Source organism: Canis lupus, chromosome 4 (genome assembly GCF_048164855.1).
Source record: "Canis lupus baileyi chromosome 4, mCanLup2.hap1, whole genome shotgun sequence".
Lineage (NCBI taxonomy): Eukaryota > Metazoa > Chordata > Mammalia > Carnivora > Canidae > Canis > Canis lupus.
In genome coordinates, this window is record NC_132841.1 from 71,419,774 (window position 1) to 71,440,684 (window position 20,911).

The 20,911-nt window shown below is 39.5% G+C and overlaps 1 long non-coding RNA gene across 1 annotated transcript in view; it reads right to left on the minus strand.

The window, feature by feature from the left end:
• Positions 1 to 20,911, minus strand: part of LOC140631627 (uncharacterized) — a 122,452-nt gene that overhangs the window by 89,084 nt on the left and 12,457 nt on the right. The window contains exons 2-3 of the long non-coding RNA XR_012029155.1: positions 17,175 to 17,329; positions 10,520 to 10,661 (exon numbers count right to left, since the gene is read on the minus strand). This is a non-coding gene — a long non-coding RNA (uncharacterized lncRNA). The remainder of the gene's footprint in view (positions 1 to 10,519; positions 10,662 to 17,174; positions 17,330 to 20,911) is intronic.

Consider the following 20,911-nt stretch of genomic DNA (forward strand, 5'->3'; position numbering starts at 1 on the left):
GGAGTTTATTAAAGACAAACTGAAACAAAGAACTCTTCATCTTACCTGGTGCCACTGCAGTACTGAGAAGACATGGACAATGCACCAAACCCCTGTTGACCATTATAGGTAGTGCAGGTAGTGCCGGGGAACTGACACTCTCTCAATTATTATAGTTTTTTACCCCAGGCTCCTCTAGCACTATGTAACCCACAGGTGCTCTTAAATATCTGGTCAACAAGAATTTCCATGACCTGTGGGACATCACCTGGAACTTGTGAGAAATGCAGAATCCCAAGCCCCACCCCAGACTATAGAATCAGCACTTGAACAAACCCCAGGTGATTCACATAAAATCTAGGCTTGAGCTCTGTTCTAGACTCCAGAGGAGTCATATGGTTGCACATTAGAATCACCTGGAGACATCTTTAACTAGAGCAAAAGATAGGTCCCACCATTAGATTTTTTTAAAAAGATTTTATCTATTTACTTGAGAAAGAAAGAGCAAGTACGGAGAAGCAGACCCCTGCTAAGTAGGGAACCGAAGTGGGGCTTGATTCCAGGACCCTGGGATTATGACCTAAACCAAAGGCAGATGCCCAACCAACCAAGCCACCCAGGTGCCACTGCACTGTTACATTTTTATTTTCTTTGAGGTATGTGGCCTAGGCAAGGGTATGTCTCAAAAGTTCCTTAAATTTAGCAAATAAAAATAGAGAACACTCAGTTATATTTGAATTTTGGATAAACAGTAAGAGGTTTTTGGTTCGTTCTTTTTTTTTTAAGATTTTATTTATTTCTTCATTTGTGAAAGACACACAGAGAGAGGCAGAGACACAGGCAGAGGGAGAAGCAGGTTCCATGCAGGGGGCCTGATGTGGGACTCAATCCTGGGTCTCCAGGATTACGCCCTGGGCCAAAGTCAGGCGCTAAACCACTGAGCCACCAAGGGATCCTCCGTTCATTTTTTTTTTTTTTTTTTGTTGTTGTTTTACTGCAAATATATTCTATGTAGTATTTGGGACATACTTACATTAAGAAATTGTTTGTATTTACCTGAAACTTAAATCTTATTGACATCTGTATTTTAACTGGTAACCCAATCTCCAGGTGATGCTAATGTACATACATCCAGAGTTGAGAACGTCTACCATAAAGAAAGCTTAGTTCTATGCAAATGCTTGCCCTGGAATTTTCTGAATGGTCCTGATGTCAAATATTCTCTCCCACTGTGGTCACAGATAACACTTTTGGAAAAAAAGCCTTTCTCATCATGATCCTAAGCCACCATTAAGCCTGTTAATGTCCAGTAACACTAGTGAATGGAGAAATGAAATTGAGTTGCCAGACGGCAACTACAGGGTATACAGGGTATGGCCTGTATTTAATTATTTTTGTCCTGTGTCATATATTGGCTTCATCAAGATCCCTTCAATGTCCTGTATTCAGCCATTTCTTTTACTAGATTGCAAAAATTTGGCAGTCAAAGCAATTTTTAAAATTTAACTGGGTATTCTATATTTTTATTTGTGAGGTCTAGCAACTCGATGGAGGAACTACTCTGCTAAAATCCTGGGGACTAATCCCAAGAAATTTGTCATCCCAGATTCAGTACTTATCTCAGCCTCTGTTGAAGATTTTTACCTCAGACCTCTGAACTTCAGGTCAAGTCTGCTGAAAAAAAATGTGGCTACTCTACCAGCCAAGAATTTCAGTTCATTCTTAGCTGTCCCTGTTATTTAAGTTGAATTTAATAGTTTGGCACTTACCTCACTCATACATCACACATGGGATAAATTAATATTGACAGACATTTGTTGCTAATAAAGTGATCCCAAACTTCTTGGTATTTTTTTCTCTTGCAGTATTTTGAAAAGGCTAAAATTAAGACAAGCAGTGGCTATTAAAACAGGGAACTGGGACCCACAGATAAGCTGGGATGGACATGAAGTGACTCTTCATGGGCTGCTGGTTTCCATATGGATCCCAGGGTTGTAGATGCTCCAGGAGAGATGGGGAAGTTGATGGAGTTCAAGTGTGCTCAGCCAAATAACACAAACATTGTGGGAAACCCTCAGGGAAAGTCTTGACTGGGACCCAGCTGGCTGGGATTGTTGTGGGGGGGGAGGTGGGTAAGCAATGATGACCTTATGCTAGAGAGAACATGGGGCACAGCTGAAGCACCAGCCAGCCTCTGGGAAAGAGCTGTTCTTTGTGTCATTTTCTCTCCCTCACATTCCCTGGCATGATTTCTACCCGTCTTCACTGCAGGACAGGAAAAAACAGATACAAGGTCTGAATTTGCAAGCTGATGTTTAGGTTGGAAAATTATCCCCGTAGATATCAAGAAAGACTGAAGAGATGGCACGATTCAAGGTACGATTAAAAGCTAGATAAACATGGTAAACATGGAAGGTAAACATGAAGCATCACATCTTTCTAACAGGAATTCCATTGACAGGAAACAGAGGGAAGGAAATGGTGGATCAAATAGACAACAAATAAGCATATATACAGAAGATTTTAGTAACATGAATAAAAAGTGCTAATACATATTAATAAGTTCAACCCTATATATATTCTATAAGCACCAACATATATACATGTATACCTTCATTCCCTATAAACAAAATTCATATCCTTTCAAATTCATATGAAATTTCACAAAAATTGGCTATGTTCTGGGCTAGAAAAAAAAGATCAAGACATTTCAAGGCATCATCAGCTAACTTCTCTGACCCAGTGCAGTAAATGTCAAAATCCATAAAAACGATAGTTTTTTAAAAATTCCATGTGACTGGAAATTTAAAAAGATACTACTAACTTTTAGGGAAGACGGCAGAGTAACAGGATCCTAAGCTCACCCGTACCTGCAGATACAACTACATAACACCACATCCATATAAATAACCTTCCAAACAACCTGAAGACTGGCAACTCTCTGCAGCTAAATGTAGAGAAAAGGCCACACTGAAGAGGGTAAGAAGAGTGAAGATGCAGTTGGAGCTAAAGGGACCTGCAGGACCACTGATGGCAGGGAGGAATACCACCAGCGGGGAGAGGAGAGAGAAACAAACCCTCACACCAGGAAACCCCTGCGGGGAAGACAAAGCCCCATAACATTTGGCTTTGACAACCAGAGGGGCATAACTTTGTGAGTTCTTACCATCAGCAGGGCTTAACACATGGAACTTAAAAAAATCAGCAGGCTGAGCTCTGGGAGAGCTGGAGGGCAGTGGGAAACTGAGTCCCCACCCTTAAAGAGACAGCACAACAAGCAGCCTGTGAAGATACAGTATAGAAGAAGCAGTTTGAAAAACCTCTGGAATAGGGACGCCTGGGTGGCTCAGTGGTTGAGCGTCTCTGCCTTTGGCTCAGGCTCAGGGCATGATCCTGGAGTCCCGGGATCAAGTCCCGCATCGGGCTCCCACAGGGAGCCTGCTTCTCCCTCTGCCTATATCTCTGCTTCTCTGTGTGTCTCTCATGAATTAATAATAATAATAATAATAATAATAATAATAATAATAATAAATTTAAAAAAAGAAAAGAAAAACCCCTGGAATAAACAAATAGGAGATTGTTTACTAATCTCAGGGTGCATAGGAGGGGCTGATCCTTGGGAGACTGGTCCAGCAACAAAGGAGCTGGGGGATACCACCAACCCAGGTACACAAATGCCTGCAGAAATTAGTGTGGTGCAAACACTCACTACCTAACTTGCTAACAGCATCCCTCTAACCAGACCTTGGTCTCCTCCCACAGCAGACAATTGCAAACCTTGCTACCAGGTGTCTTTCCCAACCACCCCCACTGAAGCTTCTAGAGATCCACTCCCCCCACTCCACCCCCAATCCAGCCAGCTTAGGTCCCACCAGCTGCAGGCCCCTCTTGCAGCAGACCTGCATGAACCTTGCTGGTACTGGGAGCTCTACCCCTACACTCTCCTATGAGCCTGCCCCTTCCAATACACTCTTAGCTGGAGCCCATCCAAAGTAGTGTCACAAGCCTGGAAGTGTATAAGCAGGCCTGAGAGGGGCCAGGCCCACTCCAAAATGACTCCTGACCTGGGAAGAGGGAAAGAGAACCACACACACTAATCAGACTGTAGAACAGTAGTGGGCTGGGGGCAGACATCTGATCTGACTATAGGCCTTGCCTACCAACAAAAAATTTTCAGGGGAAAACACAGGGAAAGCATGCTATAGTTCAGTGCTACTATGTCTTTGGAAAATCTCTGGCCTGTCAGAACTCAAGCCCAAGGTGGCCCTAAACTGGCCCAATAACAACAAAGGGACCAAACCCTGTTCACAACAAGGAGAGAGAGCCACTGCAGGTGACTAAAGGGAAAAGAGGCTCAACTACAATAGTAGGGCCTAACAACACACATAGGAGACACCCCTGAAGTACCAGGTTCTGGTGAAGAGGGGATGTCACACTATAAGACACTATAGGACCTCTTCCTTGTAAGGCCCCTACTTTCAAGAGCAGGAGATATAATTGACTTTCCTAACACATAGGAACAGACACAGAGAATTAGATAAAATGAGACATTGGAATATGTCCCAAATGAAAGAACAGTACAAAATCATAGCAAGAGACCTAAATGAAATAAAGATAAGTAATATGCCTGATAGAGAATTTAAGGTAATGGTCACAAAGATACTCACTGGATTTGAGAAAAGACTGGAGGATGTCAGTGAGACCCTCAACAATGAGACAGAAAACATAAAAAAAGAGCCAATCAGAGATGAATAACTCAATACATGAAATTGTAAATACACTAGATGGAATAATAGACTAAAAGAAACAGAAGAAAAGATCAGCAACCCGGAAGACAGTCATAGAAAGCAATCAAGCCGAATAGAAGAAAGAAAAATCATGATAAAAAATGAAAATAGACTTAAGGAACTCAGTGTAAAGTGTTATAACATTCACATTATAGAGATCCCAGAGGAGAAGAGAGAGGAATAGGCAAAAAAAGTTTATTTGAAGAAATAATAGCTGAAAACCTCCTAAATTTGGAGAAGGAAACAGAAATCCAGATCTTAGGAGCCACAGAAAGCCCAAAACAAAATCAACCTAAGGAGGTCCATACCAAGATACATAGTAATTAAAATGGCAAAAAGTAATGATAATGAGAGAATTTTAAAAGCAGCAAGAGATAAGAAAACAGTTACATATAAGGGAAATCCAGAAGACTATGGGCTTATTTTTTGGGCAGAAATTTTGCAGGCCAGAAGAGAGTGGCATGATATATTCAAAGTGCTGAAAGGAAAAAAAACCTGCAGCCAAAAATAGAAGGAGAAATAAAGAGTTACCCACACAAAAGTTAAAGGAGTTCATCACCACTAATCCAGTCCTACAAGAAATGTTTAAGGGAAATCTTTGAGTGGAGAGGAAAGACTTTAATTAAAGTAGGAGTAAGAAAAGTAGGAATCAAAAAAGCACTAAAATTAGGTATATCTATAAAAATCCACCAAAGGATTCACAAAATAAAAGAATGTGAAGTATGACACTGTATACCTAAAACATAGAGGAAACAGGAATAAAGAATGTGTTCAAACTTAAGAGACCACCAATTTAATATAGATTGCTATATACAGAAGATGTTATATACAAACCTAATGGTAACCACAAATCAAAAACCAGTAATAGATATGCAAAAAAAGCAAGGAATACAGATATATCACTAAAGAAAGCCAGCAAATTATGAGAGAACAAAAGAAGAAATAGAGAACCATAAAAAAAGTAACAAAAGAGCAATAAGTACATACCTACCAATAATTACTTTGAATGTAAATGGACAAAATGCTCCAATCAAAACACATGGAATAGATAAAAAAGATAGGCCCGGGACACCTGGGTGGCTCAGTGGTTGAGCATCTGCCTTCTGCTCAGGATGTGATCCTGGAGTCCCAGGATCGAGTCCCATGCCAGGCTCCCTGCAGGGACCCTGCTTTTCCCTCTGCCTGTGTCTCTGCCTCTCTCTTTCTGTGTGTGTCTCTCATGAATAAATAAAATCTTAAAAAAAAAAAAAGCGAAGCCCATCTATATGCTGTCTGTAAGAGACTCATGTTAGACCTAAAAACACATACAGATTGAGAGTGCAGTGATGCAAAAGCATTTATCTATCATGCAAAAGAAAGTGAAAACTTAAGGGTAGCGATACTTATATTAGACACTTTAAAATAAAGACTGAAACAAGAGTCAAAGAAGGACACTATATAATTATAGAGGGAACCATCTAAAAAGAAGATATGATCATGGTAAATATTTATGCACCTAACATGGGAGCATCCAAATACACAAAGCAGCTAATTACAAACATAAGGAAAGTAATTGATAGTAATACAATAATAGTAAGGGACTTTAACATCCCACTTATATCAATGGATAGATTATTCAAACAGAAAATCAGTAAGTAAACAGCAGCTTTGAATGACACATTGGACTAGGCAGATCTAACAGATTCAAATCATTCCATCCTAAAACACAATACACATTCTTTTCAAGTGCACATGGAACATTCTCTTTATTTTGTAAATATTTATTTATTAGAGAGAGAGAAAAAGAGGGAGAGAGGGAGGGAGGGGGGAGGAACAGAGGGAGAAGGAGAGAATATCAAGCAGATTCTACTTTGAGCATGGAGCCCAATGTGGAGCTCAATCCCAGGACCCTGAAACCATGACCTGAATCAAAACCAAGAGTTGGAAGCTTAACCAACTGAGCCACCCAAGCACTCCGGGAACATTCTTCAGAACAGATCACATATTAGTCCACAAAACAAGTTGTAACAAATTCAGAAAGACAGAAGTCATGCCATGTATCTTTTCTGACCACAATGCAATGAAAATAGAAATCAGCCACAAGAAAAAATCTGAAAGCCACCAAATACATGCAGATTAAATAACATGGTATTAAACAATGAATGGGTCAACAAAGAAATAAAAAGGAAAACTAAAAAAAAAAAAAAAAAATACATGGAGACAAATGAAAATGAAAACACAATGGTCCAAAATCTCTCAAATGCAGGTAAGGTTATTCTAAGAGGAAAGTTCATAGCAGCAGAGGCTGACCTCTAAAAGCAAGAAAAATCTCAAACTAATCTTATACTCAAAGTAGCTAGAAAAAGAAGAACAAACAAAACCCAAAACCAGTAGAAGGAAGAAAATAATAAAGATTAAGACAGAAATAAACAAAATAGAAACTAAAAAAATAACAAAACAAATAGATTGAAACAGGACCTGGTTCTTTGAAATATCAACAAAACTGAAAAACCTTTAGCCATACTCATAAAAAAAAAAGAGAGAAGATGCAAATAAATAAAAACACGAAAGAAGAGAAATAACTAACACCATAGAAATACAAAGGGTTATAAGAGAATTTTATGAAAAATTATATGCCAATAAATTGTCAACCTAGAAATATAATTTCCTAGAAACATATAACTTCCCAAAACTAAAACAGAAAATTTGAACATACTAATAACCAGTAATGAAATTGAATCAGTAATCAAAAAAACTCCCAAAACAAAAGTCTAGGACCAGACAATTTCACAGCTGAATTCTACCAAATATTTAAAGAAGAGTTATTAATACCTGGGATGCCTGGGTGGCTCAGTTGGTTAAACATCCCACTCTTGGTTTTGGTTTAGGTCACAATCTCAGGGACCTGGGATGAAGCCCTTGTGTCAGGCTCCCCACTCAGTGGGGAGTCTGCTTGAGATTTTCTCTCCCTCTCTCTCTGCCCCTCCCCACTCACATGTGCTCTCTTTCTAAAATAAATAAATCTTTAAAAACAGAGTTAATACCTATTCTTCTCAAACTATTCCAAAAATAAAAAGGAAGGAAATCTTCTAAATCCATCCTATGAGGGTATTATCCTGATACCAAACTCAGAAAAAGTACAAAAAAAAAAGAGAGAGAGAGAGAGAGAACTATAAGCCACTATCTCTGATGAACATAGACATAAAAATCCTCAACAAGATATTAGAAGAATGAATCTGACCACATATTAAAAAAACCATTCACCACAATCAAGTGGGCCTTCTTTCCAGGATGCAAGGGTGGTTTAGTATTTGCAAATCAATCAACATGTTACATCACATCAACAAGAGAAAGAATAAAAACTATATGATCATTTCAATAGATGTAGAAAATGCATTTGGCAAAATACAACATTCATTCATGATAAAAATCCTCAACAAAATAGGTTCAGAGGGAACATACCTCAACATAATAAAGACCATATATGAAAAACCCACAGCTAACATCATACTCAATGGTGAAAAACTGAGAGATTTTTCCCTAAATCAGGAACAAGACAAGGATATTCACTCTTACCACTTTTATTCAACATAGTACTGAAAGTCCTAGCTACAGCAATCAGATAAGAAAAATTAATAAAAGCATCCAAATTGGTAAGGAACAAGTCAAAGTTTCACAATTTGCAAAGGACATGAGGACATAATACTATGTATAGGAAACCCTACAGACTCCACCAAAATCTACTAGGAAAAAAAAAAAAAAACTACTAGGACTAATAAATGAATTCAGTGAGGTTATAGGATACAAAACCAATACACAGATATCCATTGCATTTCTGTATAGTCTAATGAAACATACTAATAATGATGTAGCAGAAAGAAAAATTAAGCAAACAATCCCATTTATTATTGTACCCAAAACAATAAATTACTTTGGAATACATTTGACCAAGGAGATTAAAGACCTGTGTTCTAGAAACTATAAAACACTGATGATGAAAGAAATAAAAAATGAGGCAAATAAATGGAAAAATCCATGCTCATGGATTGGAAGAGCAAGTACTATTAAAATATCCATACTACCTAAAGCAATCTACAGATTTAATGCAATCCCTATCAAAATACCAGAAGCATTTTTCATAGAACTAGAATAATCCTAAAATTTGTATAGAACCACTAAAGAGTCTGAATAGCTAATTATCAAGAAAATGGACAAAACCAGAGGTATCACAATTTTAGATTTTAAGATACAGTACATATACACACACTCAGGAAAATAAGGAGTAATAGAGCATATACATAAAGAAGATGGAAAAAGTAAGAAAAAGAAGGGGTGTAAATAATAATGAGGCAAAGAGAGAGAGAGAATAATGAATATGAAAAAATGAAAGGTGGTTTTTTGAAAAGTTCATATAACTGATTAAATGGGGGAAGAAATTGCAAATAATATAAAGAGAGAATGAATAAAATGATAAAAATATTTTTAAAATTTATTTATTTATTTATTTATTTATTTATTTATTTATTTGAGAGAGAGAGAGAGAGTACACAAGTGAGTGAGGGGCAGAGGCAGAGGGAGAGGGAGAAGCAAACTCCTTTTGAGCAGGAAGCCAGACTGGGGGCTCAATCCCAGGACCCTGAGATCATGACCTGAGCCAAAGGCAGCTACTTAACCAACTGAGCCACCTCAGGGTCCCAGAAATATCTTTTTTAAAAATTACTAACAAAAAACAAAGGCAATTAACTTGGAATATATATATTAGTAGATAAGTAGCTAATAGAAAGATAGACAAATGGATAGTTATATGGTAGTGGTTCTCAAAATGTGGTCCTGGGATCAGTATCAGTTTCACCACCTGGGAACTTCTGAAAACAAAACAAAAAAAGCATGCCCCCTTTCCAGATCTACTGAATCAGAAATTGGGACTGGGGCAAGCAATCTGAATTTTAACACGTTTCTTCTTCTCATCCTAAGTGATTGATACCTGCCAGGGTCTGAGCACATATGGTAAGTGCTATGGGAAAAAAAGAAAGGGAATGGAATGTAGTGGAGAAGGATGTTTGTCATTTTTATCTATTTATTTTTTATTTTATTTATTTATTCATGAGAGACAGAGAGAGAGAGCACGGCAGAGACACAGGAGGAGGGAGAAGCAGACTCCATACAGGGAGCCCCACGTGGAACTCGATCCCGGGTTCCCAGAACCACACCCTGAGCTGAAGGTGGCGTTAAACCGCTGAGCCACCCGGGCTGCCCTGTTTGTCATTTTTAAAAGAAGAACTAAGGATCTCACTGACATGGGTGACTTTTGAGTAGAGCACCTAAAAGAGATAAGGGAGAGAATAAAGCAGATATATGAGTAAAAAGTATTCTGGGCAAGTGAAAGGGCAAGTGCAAAGGCCCAGCCTGAGGCAGGACCATGCTTAATGTGCCCAAGGAACAGCAAAGAGGTCAGCGTGGCTTGAGCAAGTGAACCAGCAAGAGTGCCAGAAAACAAAGTCAGAGAAGCGAAAAGGTAAAGAGGGATGGGTGTGGGGGGCAGATCCTGTTGCACCTATACCTGATTAACTCATTAGATGAAGAAAACATTTCCCTTCACTCCAGAGACACTTTGGTGGACCAGCAGATCTCATTCCGTAAGGACTCGTGAAGACAGTCACTTGCCACAGGAAGAGTCATGGGGAACTGATTGACGACAAAAGGATAAAAGAATGGAAACGCACACATATGGGTCAAACTCATATGGGCACCTCAGAACTCCCCCAGATACTCACCCTAGTAGCCTGACACCTGGCTAGGCTGTCCATGGGCCTCCTCGGGACAGTTCTTGGTTGCCATGGTATCTAGATGAACGCTCACTCCTCACATCCAAGGAATGGCAGGAATTTTCATCATGGTTGCTCATTCTTCCTTCATCTTGGAAAGAAGACAAAATTACTTATAGAAGTAGCAGCAAGCTGACCCAGAAGGCAGAATGTTCTTTAAATTCCCCTTTTCCCCTTTGCACCACCTCTTCCTATGTTGTCCATAATTTGGTTGAGGGTAACTCACATATCCATGACTTTCAGGGGGTCACAGTCACCCAAGTAGGAAAGAGCAGCAGCGCAGCAGGGCACATCCCAATGCTTGCGGAACTGTTAGCCTTGTTTTTCTTTGCTGTGAAGCAGCAAACCTCATGGTTAAGAGTAACAGAGTTGGGGGAGAGAGATGTGCCCAGATACCAATTCTGGCTTTGCAGGTTACAAGCTTGGACAAGCCAGTTAACTGAGCTTCTTTCTCCCTGTCTTAAAAATTAGTCAATCATACTGACCTCATTGAAGTTTTCAGAATTGAAAGCAGATAACTTGCAAAGACCTAGCAGTTTGCCTCATACACATCTCATACTCAATAATCCTAACACTGCTGTCATTACTGAATTTATTATCTTTAATGGCACATTCCAAGTCCCTGCACTCTGATGAGGGGAAGGTCCTGCTTTCCTTGTGCACAATTCCTGAGCCTATTTATAGCCTCAGATCCATTCTGTAGCATTTTTCCCTCTCCTTCACTGATGGGGGTTGGGGTTGGGAAAGGCAAGGGGAACCAGGAGAACCCCTTCAGACTGCCTTTCCCCAGGCCCTCAGAGGTGACTTCTGGCTGGGTTCGGCTAGTGGTGGGGTTGCACCTGGGAAAAGTCACAGTATTTCTCCCCTTCCTGCTGGCCTTATGTGGCATTTCTTGCTGACTCTGCATCTCCTCTGTGGTTCCACCTCCTGTCTGACAATCCCCAGCCTCCATGGAGTGATACCAAACCCCAGGCTTTGGTGACATTGCTTCTTTCCTTTGCTCATACCATTTAGGGAGCAGCCATGAGTTTCCTGCTCTTTCTCATCTCTGAGTTACCTCTATGTTTAGTTTCCCCAATTTTCCATCCCTTCATAACTGTTCCCTGAATTCAATTCGGTGATAGTATCTGAAGCGGTCTCCATATTTCTGGCTAGAACCTGACAGATACTCATGCCCTCTCATTAATATTTTCTCCCTTATTTGGGCTTGCTCTGAATCTTCAATTCTTTTTTGGCTGTACTTAGGGAAATAAACAAACAACAATAATGAAACCAACCTAATTCCTGGGGAAAGACCTCGGTGCTTTTATTTTGGGCTGCCTAAAAATGATGGACTTTCCCCTGCCCCAACTGTGACCTAAACTAGGGCCAATCTTGTAACAGGTAGAGGGACCAACAAGTAAATAGGCTGGTAGGAATATTTGTACTCACTACTGGCACAATTTTTAGGTAAAGAAAGTATGACTTTCCAAAATGGAAAAGGCCTTCTTTGTATTCAAAACTCCGGGTTCCTTATTTCAATTTACTACAGAGCTACAATAATCAAAACAGTGGTATTGTCATAAGGATAGACATGTAGATTAACAGAATAGGAACAATGGCCAACAGCCCAGAAATAAACGTTCACATTTTTGGTCAGTTGATTTTCAACAAGGGTGCCAACAACATTTGATGGGGAAAAGACTGTCTTTTCAAACAAAAAGGACTAGGAAAATGGAATATCCACATGTAAAAGAATGGAGTTGGACAATCCCCTCATACCATCTACAAACATTAACTCAAAATGAGTCCAAGATCTGAATTTAAAGCTGAAACTGTAAAACTCTTAAAGGAAACATAGGAAAATCTTCATGACTTTGGGTTGGACAATGTTTTCTTAAATGTGACATCAGAGCATAGGCAACAACAACAAAATAAATAAATTGGACTTCATTAAAATTAAAAACTTTTATACATCAAATGACACTGTTATAAGAGTGAAAATATACCTCACAGAATGGAAGAAAATATTTGCAAATAATATATTGGATAAGGGATTAATACCCAGAATATATAAAGAACTCCTCTAATTCAACAAAAAGACAACTCAATTTAAAAAATAGACGAATAGATATTTTTCCAAAGAAGATATATAAATGGCAAATAACCACATGAAAAAATGTTCAATATCATTAGTCATTAAGAAAATGTATATCAAAACCATGATGATCTACCACTTTAAAACTGCTAAGATGGCTATAACACCACCACCAGCAGCAGCAACAGAAAAACAGAAAATAAGTGTTGGTGAAGATGTGAAGAAATCAGAACCCTTGTACATTACTAGTGGGGACATAAAATGGTGTAGTCACTATAGAAAACAGTCTCGTATTTTTCAAAAAGTTAAACAAAATTACCACACACTCCAGCAATTCCTCTCTTAGGTATTATACCCAAAGGAACTGAAAAGAGAGACTCAAAAGAGATACTTGCATGCCAGTGTTCACAGCAACATTATTTAAAACGGCCAAAAGGTGGAAACAACCCATCTCCATCAATAGATAAATGCATAACCAAAATATGGTATGAACATGGAATATAGTGATAAAAAATGTTTTGATACATGCCACGATATGGGATGAACCTTGAAAACATTATGCTGAGTGAAAAAAGCCAGGCATAGAAGGACAAATAATGTATTACTCTACTTATATGAAATATCTAGAATAAGAAAATTCAGAGAAACAGAATGTAAATTAGAGGTTACCAAAGGCTGGAGGGAGGAGAGAATGTCAAGTTATTGCTTAAGAGGTACAGAGTTTCTGTTTAGGGTGATCAAAAAGTTTTAGAAATAGATATGGTGATGTGTTGCACAACACTGTGAATGTAATTAAGGTCACTGAATTGTTTACTTAAAAACAGTCAAATTTGGGTGCCTGGGTGGCTCAGTTAAGCATCCGACTCTTGGGCTTAGGTCATGATCTCAGAGTAATGAGATCAAGCCCCATGTTGGGAAGTCTGCTTGAGATACTCTCTTTCTCTCTCCTCCTACCTCTCTCCTCACCTCAAAATAAATCTTTTTTTATTTTTATTTTTATTTTTTTTATTTATTTATGATAGTCACACAGAGAGAGAGAGGCAGAGACATAGGCAGAGGGAGAAGCAGGCTCCATGCACTGGGAGCCCGACATGGGATTCGATCCCGGGTCTCCAGAATCGCACCCTGGGCCAAAGGCAGGCGCTAAACCGCTGCGCCACCCAGGGATCCCTAAATAAATCTTTTTTTAATGTCCATATGGCACATTTTATGTTATGTATATTTTATCACAATAAAAAAAATGAGGTCTATTAGGTTGGTAGACTGGATATGAACTGAGATAAAAGTGATCTATATGAATTTCATGGTCGCCCATCCCTGGAACCCCTGTAGAAGGGGTCAGCTCTCCACTCTCCTTTCCCAGGTAGATTTCTGGAGTCCAGTTTAAAATTGCAGATCTTTGTACACAAGGGTGGGGGGGCAGGCTTTCCGGAAAGTTTTCATGTGTATGAAGAAGGAATGGGGGGGGCAGTCAACAGGATGGAAGCATGTTGTTTTGCGGACAGAGAAGAAGAGGGTTTCAGCTGCTACTGTGAGGAGAACTTTGGGGGGTAAGGGGAAGCTATCTTAAGAGATCAGTAGGCACTCTTTAAGAAAACCTGCAACAGGGGCATCTGAGTGGCTCAGTGGTTGAATGTCTGCCTTTGACTCAGGTTGTGATCCTGGGGTTCTAGAATGGAGTCCAACAATAGGCTCCCCACAGGGAGCCTACTTATCCCTCTGCCTGTGTCTCTGCTTCTCTCTGTGTCTCTCATGAACAAATAAATACAATCTTTAAAAAAGAAAAAAGAAAACCCATAATAACGATGGATGTTATTCTTCAAGGGGGGCCCAGAGCAGGATTTCTATACCTTTGAATGCAATGGTATGTAAGTTCAGAGCTACAAGGAATGTCTGATTTTGTGCAATCTACGTGCACAACAAATGGACCTTTGTCCCCAGAAGGAGGCAGTCCGGCCCCACCCTCATCTGTGACATTTTTAACCAATGAACTCAGGGCTTCATGTTTGTAAGCATTAGAGGCAAGACTGTGCTGCCAACAACAACAAAAATGTTCCTCCAGGAACATTCGTGAAGCAAAACTCACTTGTCAGACACCATTTTGCTCTCAGAGGTGCACTTTTGAGCATTAGCATTCCAAGAATTCTAGCAGTTGCTTTCCAAATTTGCTCCGAACTCAGGTTTCTTCCCTGATGGGTCCTCCTACCCTCAAATACACATTCATTCTTAATTTGGTCTTTGACATGTCCTTTCCCCAGATCGGCCACGTTCTCCCACCTGGAATGTCCTCACTGCTCACCTAAATCCCGCCCAGCCCTGAAATCCATCACTCTTGAAGCCATCTCTAGACTCCAAACTGCAGTGATGTCTCCTCACCTTGATCTCCTCTATCCATTTCTCTACATCACATTTTAGCCCTTAGCAATGTTATGATTCCTACTGTTCTTTCACTGGTACCAAGACAGCTTGTAATTCCTGTGGTGTCTAAATGAGGTTGTCTCTTGATCGGCTGCTGGCCTCCGAATGTGGGGCAACAATCAGGTGGAAGTTGGCGGTGTGGGAGGTGAAAGAATTCACCTGAGGCAGAACATAGGGGATAGGGATGCCTGGGTGGATGGCTCAGCGGTTTAGTGCCGGCTTTAGCCCAGGGTGTGATCCTGAAGTCTCAGGATCGAGTCCCTAATTGGGCTCCTTGCATGGAGCCTGCTTCTCCCTCTGCCATGTCTCTGCCTCTCTCTGTGTGTGTCTCTCATGAATAAATAAATAAAATCTTAAAAAGGACAAAGGAGGGGGATCCCTGGGTGGCTCAGCGGTTTGGCGCCTGCCTTTGGCCTGGGGTGCGATCCTGGAGACCCGGGATCGAATCCCACGTTGGGTTCCCGGTGCATGGAGCCTGCTTCTCCCTCTGCCTGTGTCTCTGCCTCTCTCTCTCTCTCTCGCTCTCTCTCTCTCTCTGTGTGTGACTTAAATAAATAAATAAATAAATAAATAAATAAATAAATAAATAAATAAATAAATAAATAAATATTTTAAAAAAGGACAAAGGAGATAGTTTACTGACTGCACTGCAAGAAAGTGGCAGGCAGGACAGCAGAGGAGAGGCTGTCTACAATGAGGCAGTGGGAGTGGGGGCTGTTTTTAAAGAGGGAAGGTGGGGAGATGTAGCAACATAGAGAATTCTCCCTTTTTTTGGGTAACTGTGCCTGGTTCTAAGTAGCTTATTGGTGAGTTAGGGCCTATGGATATTTTGAGGTGGGTGGCCTGATGGGCCTGTCAATTCAGCCAAGTGGTCGCCGTGGGCCCTTTCTGTATTCCAGGGCTCAAGCCTGTTTGCCTAAAAGCAGCCTCTACAGTCCCTTGCACATAAGACAAACACACATTTAGAGCACTTTTGAAACAGACCAGAGCCTAGCACTACACCAGGCATATGAGGTACTCAGTGAACTGGTCTCTTTGCTTTGAGATGGTCCACACAGTCTTCCTTTTTCTTAATCTCTAGCCTCTTCCCACCACTACTAGCACATCCACATGTTTTCTCCTTCCTGGTTCTTCAATTATAATTGTATAATGTGAAGTCATCTCACATACTGAAGGATACCTTGTAAAGTGATTTGCCAGGGGAAGGTGTTATTAGCCATGACAGCCAGGGCAGTCGCCGGAGGTTGCGTCCTGGCAGCCAGTCCTTCACCTTCCTTGTTAGCAGAGCCCCCAGTTTTGGTCTAGGTGGCAATGTGCTCACCCCAGGAGAGGAGTGCCACTGGTCTAAACCAAGTATAAGAGGCCAAGTCAGCTTTACCTGCGAAACCAGTAGCAGTCAGGTGACCAAGTTCTAAATCAGGTGACTCAGTAAGATATAAGAAGTCAGCTGGAGGTTTCTGGGAAAGACTTTTTTCTTGAAAAAGAAGCCAGTCACAGAATGAAAACTTTTTGCCTTCTTCTATCCCTTTCTGTTTCTAAAGATGCCCTGTGAAGATTTTAGAGGCCTTGCAGCCATTTTGTAGCCATGAGGGAAATGTAGTTCACAAACAGAGGATAGCAGAGAGCCTTCTGGAGCTTGGCAACTTACCTTGGAGCCTTTTCTTTTCTAACTTTTTGATGTGAGAAAAATACATATCCAAATTAATTGCAAATGCCTGTAGTATTACCCTCACTCCATTCAAGACCTTTAAGGGCAGCCCAAGTGGGTCAATCTAATGACATACAAGTGCTGTGTGCAGCACTCCTCTCTCCTGCTCCTCTTCCCTCATCCACCCTGTAAAGCTGACAGACAGAACCTTGGGACAGGACTGGACATGAATTCAAACAGAGCCTATCTCTATGAGGTTCCTGACAGGCCAGCTATTTACAAGCTCAACATGATTCTAGGAACTAATGAGATCACCAGGAATGCTTTGAGATCTCAGACTCAACAAACTGGAGTCTTTTTTTTTTTTTCTTTTTCTTTTTTTTGGACTTATCAAACCTATTGCAAAAAAGTACATTTGTGATAAGCACTATGAATTGAACCACCTGGCTATGTAAACTTACAGAATTCCACAAAAGGTGGAATGAGGGTCAAAAAGGAGGTCTGGGTCTTGTTTCCATTTGATCTTTCATGTCTTCTTTTGCTTAATTATTAATGGTGAGGTTCTTTTTCTTTTCTTATAGATTTCTTCTCCTTATTAAGGTAATGATCTTAAGTTCTGAGGAGAGAAGAAATAACTGTTCAGCCCCAAAGGATTTTTCTTTAGAAACATAAAAATAAGGACCTCCTGACTTGGCACATCAAGAGTTATTTAACGATAATTAAAAACCCCATAATTTTGATATCTTCCTTGACTTACCCATAAACAGTCCAGGCTGATAGCTAATCTTTGATAGGTTTATTCCTCTGCCTACACGAGGAAAGTATTTTTCTTCTCCAAGTACTAATCAACCGGCAGCTAGTGAAAGACAGTGTCCCCACCTCCCACACAAGCCAAAGGGATTTTTTTAGTACTTTACAAATCAAAAGCTTTTAAATCATGTTTAATAAAGGGAAAATTTAAGACTTTTATACGGAGCTTTTGTGTTTTTTTAAACATTCCTTTGGAATAAGATTCAAATCTTTGGCACACTAAAGAGGTACATGAAGTATAAACTGAAACCACTTGCATTATTCAAGGAAACAAATACTTTTGCTTAATGATATGGCCATTTCAGAACCTAGTAAGGAGTTTTGGTGCGAGGGTAGAGAGGGGTGCTTTTGACTAATTCACATAACCAAGATCTCAATCAATAAATGAATGACAGAAAGAACGATTCAGCTCAAGGAAGGCAAATACAAATATTTGAACACTAATATGTTCAGAACTCTTGCATGTTAAAAAAAAAAAGTAAAATAAAATGACAAAATGAGATGTAATTCTTTGCATATCAATTTTTGGAAGAATTAAAATATGCATAAGTATTTAAATATATGTATTATATATATATTAATCAATGCCAGATACAGGATTTGATAAAAAGGTATATATTGGTCCATTTCTGGCAAACTATTTGGCCATTTCTATTAAGAACTTTTAACATATTCATACTTTTTTGACCCAGAAAGTCATTTCTAGGTATCTTCATGAAGTAGATACAGGTTTAGGTGGATGCTATGCTCATAATGCCATTTCTGGTGGCACATGTGCATGTGTGAGTGTGTATATGTGTGTGTCTCTTATCTGCCAACTAATTTGGGTCTGACTTCAGCTAGTCAGAACTCCTCCTAAGCTCCTTCCAATAATCCCATTTTTGCATAACTAGCCACAGTTGTGAACACATTAAAAATATTTATATTCCTTGATCCAGTGTTTCTACTTTTAGGAACCTGGTCTATGAAATTAATCTGAAATTTGGACACGACGAATACCAGGACCATTTATAATATAAAAAAGCAAAAAAATCTATGTGCTCAAAGGTTGGCAAATAATTAGTAAATTACAGTTCAGCCACACAAACTAAAAGTTATGAAGCCATTTAAAACTATGTTTCCAAAGATATTTTAATGACATGAAGAAATGCTTATGATACAATGTCCGGTGAAAAATAAAATGATAATTATAGTATGATGTTAGTCATATGTTATATATGCATGCACTTTAAAATGAACAGAGAGAATGCACAATGGGAAAAAGACAGTCTCTTTAACAAATGATGTTGGGAAAACTGGACAGTTACATGAAAAAGAATGAAACTGGACTACATTATTACACCATACACAAAAATAAACTCAAAATGGATTAAGAACCTAAATGTAAAACCCGAAAGCATAAAAATCCTAGGAGATAACAGAGGCAGTAACCACTTTGACACTGGATGTGGCCAATTGTTTTCTAGATATGTCTCCTGAAGCAAGAGAAACTAAAGCAAAAGTAAAAAGCTTCTGCACAGTGAAGAAAACAATCAACAAAATTAAAAGACAACCTAGTGAATGGGAAAAGATATTTTGCAAATGACATATCTGATAAGGGTTAGTATCCAAAATATATAAAGAATTTATACAACTCAACACCCCAAAAATAAATAATCCAATTAAAAATGAGCAGAACACACAAATAGACATTTCTCCAAAGAAGACATTCTCCAGGTGGCCAACAGACACATGAAAAGATGCTCAACATCATCAGGGAAAAGCAAGTTGAAATCACAATGAGGTATCACCTTACACCTGTCAGAATGGCTAAACTCAATAACACAAGACATAATAGGTGTTGATGAGGATGTGAAGAAAAAGAAACACTCCTGGACTATTGCTGGGAATAGGAACTGGTGCAGCCACTCTGGAAAACACTATGGAAATTCCTTAAAAAGTTAAAAATAGATCTATCCTGGGCAGCCCTGGTGGCACAGCGGTTTAGCGCTGCCTGCAGCCCGGGGTGTGATCCTGGAGACCCAGGATCGAGTCCTACATTGGGCTTCCTGCATGGAGCCTGCTTCTCCCTCTGCCTGTGTCTCATGGAGTCTGTCTCTCTCTTCGCTCTCTCTGAATGAATAAATAAATAAATCTTTAAAAAAAAATAGATCTATGCTATGATCCAGCAATCACACTACCGGGTATTTATCCAAAGAGTACAAAAATATTAATTTAAAGGGATACATGCACCCCTCCTTATGTTTATTGCAGCACTATTTACAACAGCTACATTGTGGGAACAGCCCAAGTGTCCATCAACTGATGAATGGACAGACAGACACACACACACACACACACACACACACACACACACAAGGAATATTATTCAGCCACAAAGAAAGAATTCTTGCCATTTGCAACAATATGGATGGAGCTAGAGTAGAACACTAAGTGAAATAAGTCAGTCAGAGAAAGACAAACACAATATGATTTCACCCCCATGTGGAATTTAAGAAACAAATAAGCAAAGGGAAAAAGAGAGAGAGAAATCAAGACACAGACTCTAATTATAGAGAACTAATAGTTACCACAGGGGAAGTGGGTGGGGGATGGGTGAAACAGGTGATGGGGATTAAGGAGTGCACTTGTGAGGGCATTGGGTAATGTATGGAATTGTTGAAATACTATACTGTACACCTGAAACTAACTGGACTAGAATTAAAATGAAAACTTAAAAAAAGAGGCTCCCCCAGGAAGGAAAAATACAACAAAATAGTTATCCACAGTAGTTAAGATTTTGAGTTATTCTGGTGTTTTATCCTTTTCCAATTTCCAAATTTTCAACAATGTACATCTATTACCTCTAAAGTCAGAAAAAAACATACCTTAAACATTTAGAATGAGGTAAACTCTGTTTTACTTGCATTCATCCATAGTAAATGGAATGCAGTTCAATCAGGCTATGGCAGTAGCATCTACCTGGCTTCATATTAAAGTCACTTGGAGCACTTTTAGCTATTTATCTATTTACTGTTTTACTTTGATGAGGACTTTATTTTCCAAAGTTAAAAATAAGCTAAGTTCGCCATGTGCTCACTAAAAACTATTAATATTCTATCAGGTTCCTGACATCTTTAGCCCATCCCCCTTCACAGCTGGGCCTCACGCCTGGCTGAATGCTCAGTCCCACCGCTGTCATGGGGGCCAATCCTGGCTTTAGAAGCAAGGGCTGAACTAGGCTCCATATAACTTTTAGGGTCTAAGCATTAAGCCTTGCTACTGTCTACTACAGACATTATCCAGGTCTAGTAATGTGCTTTGCCTGACTAACCAAACATCTGACTCTCTTTTGCTCCAGGCAAGGCAACAGGCAAAACACCAAAGTCTTTCTAGAACTGGGGCTTGG